General features: G+C 43.7%; 1 protein-coding gene across 1 annotated transcript in view; it reads right to left on the bottom strand.

Annotated features, from left to right (window-relative positions):
• LOC108752915 (dachshund homolog 2) overlaps positions 1-10,960 on the bottom strand; it is a 204,410-nt gene that overhangs the window by 129,093 nt on the left and 64,357 nt on the right.

Below are 10,960 nucleotides of genomic sequence, written 5' to 3'. Positions count from 1 at the left end.
CGCGCGCGATACCGTTAGTCAAATTGGAATCTGTCCGATTTTGTGCATTGAGCAGGAAAAAGGCAAAAGGGAAATACTCCAAGGTAGATATACTCCTCGTACGTACTCCTACATACTGTACATCGTACATACGATAGAGAAGATTGCGTGTAATATCGCGTTTATAATTTCTAATTTTGATTTAATAATGATTTATCGTTTAATTAGGAAAAAAAATTAATTGATTATAGACACAGCAGAACAATATTAACGAAGACCCGTTGCACGTCGCGATTCATGATCAGATAACGTAATGAAATATACCGCTATCAATCCTCCACGCTCGCCAATTACCATGCGAGTCAGCGTAAGCATTCAAATCCAAGAATTTCTCAGTAAGATAGAAAGACAAGTGCGGAAATAAAAAGGCATTCGCATACGATATGGTTCGCGGATGATTTTATGCATCCTTGTGCCGTTACACGGAAGAGGAATTACGAAGGAAGTCTCTCCCCTCGACGTTATGCCGGATAGAGAGAGAGAGAGAGAGAGAGAGAGAGAGAGAGAGAGAGAGAGAGAGAGGGAGAGAGCACTTTCTAATAACCACAATGTAACGCTGGGGTGCGTTACACAAAAGAAATCTTTTTCTCTCCCGGGCGGGGGTTCGAGACTTATCTTAGTAATATTGGATTAAAACTTATACCTCTCTCGGTCGCAATATGTTATTTTTATTGCTCGTAGCTTTGCATAATATTCGCTGGGGTGCGCGAGCGTCTTCTCCTCTTTCCCTCTCCGTCTCTCGCGTTTTAATTTTAATTTTTATGTCATGCCGCGTTGGGGAGCGATTACGATTTCTACGTGGCCTACTTATTTTAGCGTTTTAAGATCTCGCGAATGCTTCGTCAGTTATATTTTCGGTAAAGAGCCGCGTGGCGCGAATTAAAGAGATAATACCTACATTTTTCCTGCGTTTCTGCGTTCAGATAAACAATTATTTTATTACAAAATAGATTGCGAATAGTACCAAAAGTGATTTGCAAATACTCGTAATACCGTCACGTGAGATATCGCAATAACTTTTGTTTCAGCTGGACGTTTTACATTTAGACTCGAAATGTACACGTATTACGTTTGCTCGGTATATAGAATTTGATTAATGTACATATGTGATGTATATAAAAAAAATTGTGGGAAACCACGGGCGCGGCGTGAGATCACCATCGATGTCGACGTCGGCATTAATAGAGACGAACGCGATTATATATCTATCTCCGAGAGCCTGCACGCCATAGTTCAAGGTAAACCCCTCAATTTCGGGGACCCCCGCGAAGGTGTAAAATATTTCTATCACTGACACACACACACACACACACACACACACACACACACACACACACACACACACACACACAAATACAGTTTTTTCTTTAGAGGACACGCGATCATTCCCGGGAATGAAGAACAAAAGGCGACTCTAAAAATATGATCCATATTTCTAAAGGTTACGCGGATCTCGTCGTCCCCGAAGTAGGGCGCGAATTTTACTCCGAGTAAATCACTTTTACTCTTCGAATTATTTCTCGTCGATCGAATTATCTCTCCTTTAATATCGACGCGAGGGACGGTTTTCTTTCTTTCTTCCCCAGAACGATTTCAGCAAATCCACTCGGCGCGATCCGTGAGACGACGACGACGACGACAACGACTACGGCTACGACGTTATTCCTTCACGCACACGACACGCACTCGGCGTAATACCCGATAATACCTGTATTTGCACGTGGTGGGCGCGACAGACCTCACCCGTGCGACGTGCGTTACAGCTGCGTAATCCCGGCAATCTCGAGGACGTGGCCCAGTCTTCGGCGAGAGTAATCCTGCCAATTTGGGCCGCGGATTATCCCCGGAGGAGAGGGCAGCGAGCGTTGCGTTCTCCGCAAGTTGAGAAACTCCGATTCGATTTCGACACAAAATAACAATGAAAATCTTCACGTGTTGTCGTGAAGATGCGTCGGAATTTAATTTCGCTCCTTCCTAACTCAGGCGGCGTGTACAAACACGTTACGAATCACCGCAATATCGTGGATTATAACCAGAGCTGGTCGAACTTTCCGAATAATCCACGATAAAATCCCAATTTATTGATCAACGATATTACATCCGGTTCGAAACTTCGACCTAAAGCCATCTGGTTGTTAAATCGGTTTCGCAAATGCGAAGGACCGTGACTGGCTTAGAAACGGAGAGAAGATAGGTGCGGGCAGAGGGCAGGGTAGGGCAAGGCAGGGCAGGCAGGGGGTGAAGGTGTAAGTGCCAGAGAGGACGGTGCTTACTTCGAATAAAATATATCGACTCGTAAAGCGACTGTGGTGGTCAGCTTTTTGTCGGATGGCGGGCGTGCGGCAGATCGAGTGTGAGTGGGACTGTGCGGGGGTGAGTGACTCGTGTGTATGTTGACGTAGGGTGAAAGGGAAAGGTGGCTGCGGTCTCTCTCTCTCTCTCTCTTTCTCTCATGATGGGACTCCTGGCTTCAGTGTCTCTCATTTCAATATTTCCATGATAAATCCACGATAAATCCGCGTCCTAGGCTTTTTTACGAGTCGCAACGGAATAAATAATAAAGCGAGCCCGCTTACGGTCGTAGCTCTCACACTAACACGATGCAACCAATACACCTTGCGATGCGCCGATTCTCGTCTTCGCTGCTCTAGTCTGGCTTTTATGACCACTACGAGTATGTCCGAGTGTCAGATCCAAATAATAAGCGAAAGGAGGATAGCCGTCAGCGAGGAGGAAAAAAGGCATACCTCTGCGCGAGCATAAACTCACGCCGACTTATGGCAGATTCGTATCCGTCGAAGAGTTCCCCGATCTTTCCGCCCGGCTGATCCTCTTTTTCCTCTCGCCCCGTTATTCGTGCGGCTTTATTAAGTCGTTAAATCGCAAAATCGTTGTCGACTCGGAGCACACATTCGGGTCGAATAGTCGTTGCGCGCGATAGTTTCGCGTTTCTATGAGAGATAGTTACCTTAATTACCATCAATTAACGGCGGACGCGCATCTATTATCGTTGTATCGGTAGCCGTATGTGATCTTCGGTGATCCAATATTTGCGTAAAAGAGAAAATTACCGGTGCACGTCGGCATAAACCTCTTCTTCCGCATGGAAATCGAGCGACGACTATTAGTACGCGCGCGCGCGCGCGCAGAGTACGGATATCCCGAGTGAATTATACGCGCGTTATCGCGTAACGCAATTGATTTTATTGCGCAATAAAACGCACCCGCGGGCACGCGTTTTATAACGAAAAATCGCCTCCTTTTAGGATTTTTCTCACTGCACCGCATAAACTCGGATCCGAGTTTGCTCGCGAGCGCCGCTTAATCGGCTCCGACAGAGCCGCGGAGTGTGCGCGAAATGTCCGCTGATTCGAGCAGTCTTCTTCCGCATTTAACCACGATAATTAATAACGTAATTAAGTCGAGGTCCATAATTCAAAGGACGTCGCGTTCGCGAACCACTGAAGTAATTGGGGAATTATATTTTGTTTCTAAAGGGAGATCCCATCGGACGTCGAGAGGCTTCGTTGCTAGCACGCGCGGGTAAATTGTAATTAAATATCAAACGTTTGCAATTACCGCGCCGCACCTGCTCGCATTTCCTTCTCTCGTCGACTTCGCAGCGCATTAGTAATCACCCGTTTCCAAAGGGAACGTTCCTCGACGATAAATTTCGGACTTGATATCTGGGATCGATCGCGAGATATTTCTTCGAGAGAGAAATTATTGCCAATAAAAGGTGCACGGCCATTACGAATGTGTCGCTAACTTTCAACTGACTAATGGAAGAGAGTTGGCGCGAATGCGTGGTCGTCTAAATCGTATTTCAGTATTTTGTATTATATTTTACTGAAGATAAGCAACATTTAGTAATAAATATATAAAATAAATAAAGAAATGAGTAATATAGAGACAAAGTTAAAGTACTTTAACAAGTTACGTCTTTGTGTCAGTGACGTTTAAAAAAAATCAGGTACATTTGCTATTTATAATTTTTGCTCAAACTATGTAGTTAATAATAACGTAATTATACAATTTTATTTGAAATTTTTACATTTTCATAAAAGAAGGTTTATTGTAAAACATTTTACATTTATATATTTGCAATTATTACAAAGATTAAATTAGTAATTTTATAAAATCTATCAAGTTTCCTAAATTGTAAAGATAAAAACAATTGACAAAAATTATAATAAATATAAATGTTACTGCAAAAATAAATTCAAACCAGTTTTACGTTCTTGTCTTTTTATTATTATTTAATAATTATTAAATATTTAATCTTTTTTTTATAAATTATAAAAATTAGATATTAATTCATCATGTTACAAAAAGATTTATAACAAACTAATTTGTTATTGTAGTGAAAAGTCAAACGTGTAATATAATAAGTGTCCGAAACATCAAACTACCATTTCCAACTCAAGTTTCCATTCGCGTATAAATCAATATCAAAGAAAAAAAACAAAAAATAAACGTATAACTTAAGTGGTACGCATTCAACAACTCTCCTTTACAATAACAAAACGATGTAATTATACCAATGCACAATTATTACAGTACCGTTAGTTTTGATTCCAATATAAATAAATAATATATTTTACATTTCCCAAAAATAAATATATAAGACGATAACGCAAACGTTGTCGTAGAAGACAGCTCGCCTCGAGATTCTCTCCGCGAGCAGTCGTTTTTCCGCGGGGCAAAAGCTGCGACGCGGATGCGCGCGATTGATTCGACGGATCGCGGTGAGGCGGAAACGAAGTTGTCTCCGGAGAACAGCGGTCCTGTACATCTTGCGTTGCCGCGTTCCTGTCATTCCCGTCTCTTATTAGCACGTGTCCATCGGTCGCTTTAACGATTTACGACGACGTCGTGGCAGCGAACGGCGAACGGCGAACGGCGAACGGCGAGCGTGTGTGCGCGCACACGCAGAACGAAGCCCCGCGCGCGCGTTGTTACAAGTACACGTGACACACAGCCAGTGCCCAGTCGGAGAGGAGCCGAGAGAGAGAGCGCACGCGTGGACGGTTGTCGGTTTGCGGTTGACCCGTGCCGTACCACACTCCGATACCTCTGCGGTCGCAACCATGCCGACACACCCGGGCTACCCACAGGGCCCGTAACAATGTCCGCGCGAGGTCTAAGAATCCCCTGGTGGTCCCCTGACCTTCTCGGCGTTTAAGGATGTCCCGGGCCTACTGTCATCGACCGTATAAACACATGTAAGCAAATTCCAGAACAAACCAACGTACAGCCAAAAGGCACCATCCTGTTTACTTATCTCGCTTTTGATGCTAAACGCACGCAGGTGTCTTATAACGATCGAACTTATAACGTTAGAAGATAACGTGCGTTAAGATGTAAATGTTTCTTAAAACTGTCATCGCCGCCAGCTTGTAAAATATCTCCGATGTCTATCGGCGCGTTAAAAACAAATTATCGAAAAGAGCGATCGTAAATGTGAAGTGTCAACATATTATACAGTCCTCGTGTGTCGCGTTGATGGTATTTAAAAAAAAAATTATAAATAATTTTCAAATTAATTATCGCGATATTAAAATTCACTCGTGTATAAAATTTAAAGGGGAAGACATTACCGGTAATTATAACTGATTTTGTCCACCAGCGAATCAAATTGACGGCTATGTGATTGGAAACGTCACGTCGATCGCGCTCGTGTTTCGAGTGCATTCGAGTGCGCGTAAAAATCGCGCTCGTCTTTACCCGCACACACACACACACACACGCGCGCGCGCACGCACACACACACACATATATATATATATATGTATATATGTTTACGCACATTGTGGATGTTGCTGATTGTGTTATAACTAATTTTGCAACAGCAGTATATTTATTATACCGAGAAGGCAACATATATGCCAGAAAATGTACAAAATAATGTATAAAAATAAATTTTATAAGAGGCAAGAAGAATCTTTGACTAATTGAAGAAATATATAAAAACTTAAAGATTATACTAAAGATTATAAATAGACTCAGCTGTAAAAATATTCCGAGAAGACATGTGATATATATCAGAAAATGTAGAAAAATAAATTTTACAAGAGATAGACAAAATCTGATTAATTGAAGGAAAAGTTAAAGATTACTAAAAATAGACTCGTCTATAAAAATAACAGCAATATCTTTGTCAATTCATAACCCAACGTTTCGATTGCGAACAGCGCTCTCGCCCAAAGAAGTCAAGCGTAAATCGATCGTTTTAAGCGAGCAATCGTTTGCGAGAGCGAGTTTCGCACCCCGTCGAAGCGACCAGTCGCGAAAGATTAGCCGGGCGATTCGTCAGCCTCGTTATTCGTTATACAAATAATCGTCGCCGTCATCCATCGCACAGACGAATCATCCGGATAAAACGACTGAAACTTCCTGCCACCTATTCAGCGCCCTCGAGTCTCTTGTCTCGTCGATTCACTCGACTGTACCGATTTAGTCGGTTTCGATCTTGAATTGGACATTAACGTCGCTCACGCATACTTCGAGAAGCATTAAGATCGTTGGAAGAAACGCGTGGGATAATAATCGGATAATCGGTCGACGCGATTGAGACGTGGTTGCTTGTTACGTTTCTCAGCGAGTTTTCATCAAAAAGCTCTCCGTATCCGTCCTCTTTTTTTATTAAAAATAAATAATTTAGAATATTCCAAAAATCTTTACCCCTCTAAACTACCCTCTAACCTCTTTAGAATGAAATCCCACTGTAAAGAGTGAAAATGAAGCCAGTCTGAAAATGTTCAATCTTTAATAATGAGATTTCACTCTTCAGAGTGACAATTCACTCTAAAAGTTTTGAAAGAGTAATTTGTCTTGTCGTATATAAAATATCTCATTTTCTCGTTTAAAACATTATCTCGTATGCAAGCGTGCGTCTCTTAATAAAGCTTTCGCTCATCGCAGCTCCTCATCAGAGCGTATGTATCGCGCAATGGCATGTTGGGTCCCGAAGGGTTTAAGGGCGGTAACGTTGTTATTGCAGTTATTGCTATCGCGTTTCGATTCCCCGGCGTCATTTCGAAGAGCGTTCATTCAGAGCGAGAGAAGCGGCGCGCCGAGCGTACGATGGCGGAGCAGGATGAAAGACCGAAGAGAGAGTCGCCGCTTTATCTTAATGCCGAAATCGAATCAGCTCGCGCGCATGGAATTAGAGATGGCATTACGGGGCTATCAGCGCATATGCACTCTGCATCGGCTGCACAACCCCTGCGCCACGCATGTGGGCCAGACCCAGTGCCGTGAGGCATGCCCTTCGTCACAATACCGTCCGAGAAGGGCGAGAACAATGCGCCGACGTGGGGAAACACGAGAACACACGTATCGGATGATATTACTCGACCCTCTCCGAAGCTTCGGAGCCGAGAAACTTTCGCGTCCACGGGGAAACGAGCACCGGCACGCACGCGGGTAAGTCGTTGTTTTCCGGAAACGAGAAGAGTCAAGATCGAAGATCTTCCGCCGGAAGAGAATTTCTCAAAATGACGAATTAAAAATTTACACACACTCGAATGGTCTTTTATCTTTCACGCATTCATCCTCCATTCCGCTACGTCGATCCGCTTTCCCTCCACTCAAGCGTCTCTATCTATTGCTCTTTTTTCCGCCCCCCCCCCCCACCCCCCTCATTCTCTTTCTCTTTCTTCCTCTCTTTTTCTCTCTATCTCTTTCTCTTTACATTTTTAGCCGCGCCGCTTCCTTATAAACTAATTTCCCGCTTCCCCAGGACGGACGGCGCCGAACAATTGAATTCTCTCTTTCCATTTACCTATCCGTTTGTATCAACATTTACATTTATATTTGAATAATGGAGAAAATAAAGAGGCCCAGCGCCGTCGACGGTTTCGCGTTGGACGTGTTCAGAGCTCCTCGCTATTACATTTTTAAGCGTTCGCTTCCGAGCCCGCGGCGAGAGAGCTTATCCACCCCCCAATGGCTCTTTTTCTCTCCGTTTCGCTCCCTCTCCCTCCCTCCCTCCCTCCCTCTATCTTTTAACCAAGGAAGATAGATGTACACAAACAGGGGTTTGCGCGAGAACGAGTAAAGAGAAACGATACCTATCCCCACTGAAAGGTTACGTTTCCCAAATACTCTGGGAATTCTCAATGTATGTACGTGATATTTGTAGGCAGGTCGAGATACGATGGCCTGCGTATTAACATTTAGATAAAGCTTATGTTAATACTATTTCCTCCAACCCATGCTGCTCCATCCCTCTCGAAGTACATCACAGTTATATCTCTTCGAGAGAAGTCGAGAAGAGGCGCAACCGCGTTGTCTCGTGCGGGCGATTTCGCGCAACGACATTAAAGGCGGAAAAAGGAGAGATCGCGCACGCATTTCGCGAGAATAAAAAAATTGGAGAAAACGCGGGACCAAGTCCCGCGATACGCCTAGGTATTAATCATGTGTGCGAATTACATGCGGTTTAATATGTTCCACAATATTAACACGCAGTACAAATAAGGGCGATAATTACTCGTAATAAAATAAACCGTTCGATTAAACCGTTCGCGGTTGTTGTTAAATACGACGAAATAGCAGGGCGCGCAACACGTTTTGTTCGACAAATTATATTTTGCGTTGAATTTAACGCGAGACGTGTCTCTTGCGGCATTGAATTATCAAGCAGGCCATAAGTTATTCAAATGCAATTCGCAAAGTACACAAATTATTATTAATGTACGCGGATATTTTCACGCGTCACTTTGCGCGCCGTCGAACGAAATTCAAGAACATATCGGAATAACGCGCGGTTGTAACGATATTTACATTACCTGCATGTAATCCCGATATATGATTTTGATATTTGCAAATACCGATCGTCACGAATTGCAGCGGCGTAAATCCGCCGATGGATTGAACGATAACAACATTGGAAATAGCATGAAATTAATTGCATCCGAAAAGTAATTTCGCGTGATTTGAATTATTCTCGATTTTCATCATTTCTGTTTTGCAACTTCGGATCAAATGGAATTCAAGAATTGGCGCGAACAACGAGATTCCGTGTATACAATACAATAGTTCTGTATAAAATTGTATCCCATTTGATATTCCCGTCGGCGGAAGGATTTCGCCGACTCCGCGGCCGATTCTACAGTGTGATTTTGACTCGCGCCGACTGCTAACCACCGGACAAAGTGTCGCGAATGTGGTACCCTTGGTGGCCAGTACATCTCGCGAGGTACAGAGTATCGTGGGTCGTCTTTTATGGGCGAGGCGTGTCTCCGGCTCTCGCCGTGGCATTATGGGGAAACGTTAACTAGTGATTTACCGGCGTCATGTGTACGCGCGCGGATCTAAGGATCGTGGCCCGAGGCGAAACGATTTTAATGTCGTTTACTGCGGGCGTTATTCCGCGATATTGACAGTCGTGTTAAAACCTCGATATTACGACGTACCGGCCCGCTCCTTAACGCGGCGCGAGAGCGGGCGAAATTAAAAGCGTTCCTCGTCTTCCAGCATATTTCTGAGTGCGGGACGCGATATTTATGCATAAACGAGAAAAGAGAAATATTGAAAAAACGGAAGAAAAAAATATGAAAATATGAAAGGAAGATCGATGTCTCGCCTTGAGTTGTATTCTGCGTTTGCCAACGAATTCGGTTTGGAAGTCTGTGTGAGCGTTCGCTACAAAAAAAACTCGGACACTCTTTAGGAAATGGAACGAACGCAGGATCGATCGATCGATCCCTTCCTTCCTCCGCGATCCTGCGATTCTGTAGTTTTCTGTAGTTTTTTTTAACTGAAAGGTCACAGTTCGAGAGATATTGAGATATTAATATTCTTATAACTTTTGAAAGGAGAAGGCGAAGATAGTTGATACTTTGACGATTCTCGCGATGATTTCGCGACGCAAGCAACCTCGATGGAAGCTTCCGAGGGGAAGCGGTTGTTGACGGTAATATACGAGTAAACGTCTGATAAAGATTTAACAAACGCGCGGCGGTTAGTAGCAACGTGTTAGGATAAAGGGTCTCCTGCTTTTACGAGGTAGCATATTTCTGGTACTGTTCTGCGCGCTTGCTCGGGCCACCCACGGTGAGCGAGCAGAGCATTCAAAATAGCATCCGGAATCATAACGGCCGATTGTCCATGCTCGGGCCAAGTTATGAAGCAGTAAACGCGTACTCTTCCTCCCCCCACATGCCAGCATCCCATTCTATTTCTCTCTGTCTCTCTTACGTTACTGTAGAGCTCACGGCTGTGGTCGCTCGCTTCCGGCTTGCCCATATAGCTCGGATTCCTTTATACGCACGCCGTTCAGTAGCTACACACCAGTCTTATGGAATAATTTAGATGATTGCACGTATAGGGGGACGGACGCGTTTTACGACAAGGTTGTCTCTAGCTCCATGACAATGTGATAACTCGCTCTTTGTCCACCTTTCCCTCGGAATGGAAAATATATACATATATATATGTGTGTGTGTGTGTGTGTGTGTGTGTGTTGCCGCAGCAAGAAATAATTGACGTGCGAAACGCAATGTATACCAAGCAATGTACGAGTATATCTTATCCAACAACGTAGAGTAACGATTAAAAAGGAAACGATGAGTTCTATATAATTTATAGCGGTATCATAATCCTCACGTTTTTCATTCACCTTCCTCGCTCTCGAAACGTCGCTCCCACATGCAGTAGAGAAATGAATCCAATCCGTTACATACCTGGAAAAAAAAAAAGAAGAAAATGAAATCCATTAATTTTTTGCAGCTATCAGCAAAATGAATTGAAGTAATTAGCAATTAGCGGTGCCCTTTCGCGTTCGGGAACAACGTTGCGGGTCTACCGAGCGCGAAAACGAATCGCGTGGACAAAGGGGCTGTACGGATATTCAGTCGGACTCGCGATTGATCGCGAGCACGAAGATAATTCGATAACTCAAGAGACAAAGACG

This window comes from Trachymyrmex septentrionalis, unplaced genomic scaffold (assembly GCF_001594115.1).
Source record: "Trachymyrmex septentrionalis isolate Tsep2-gDNA-1 unplaced genomic scaffold, Tsep1.0 scaffold62, whole genome shotgun sequence".
Classification (NCBI taxonomy): domain Eukaryota; kingdom Metazoa; phylum Arthropoda; class Insecta; order Hymenoptera; family Formicidae; genus Trachymyrmex; species Trachymyrmex septentrionalis.
This window is presented reverse-complemented; position numbering and strand designations above follow the sequence as displayed.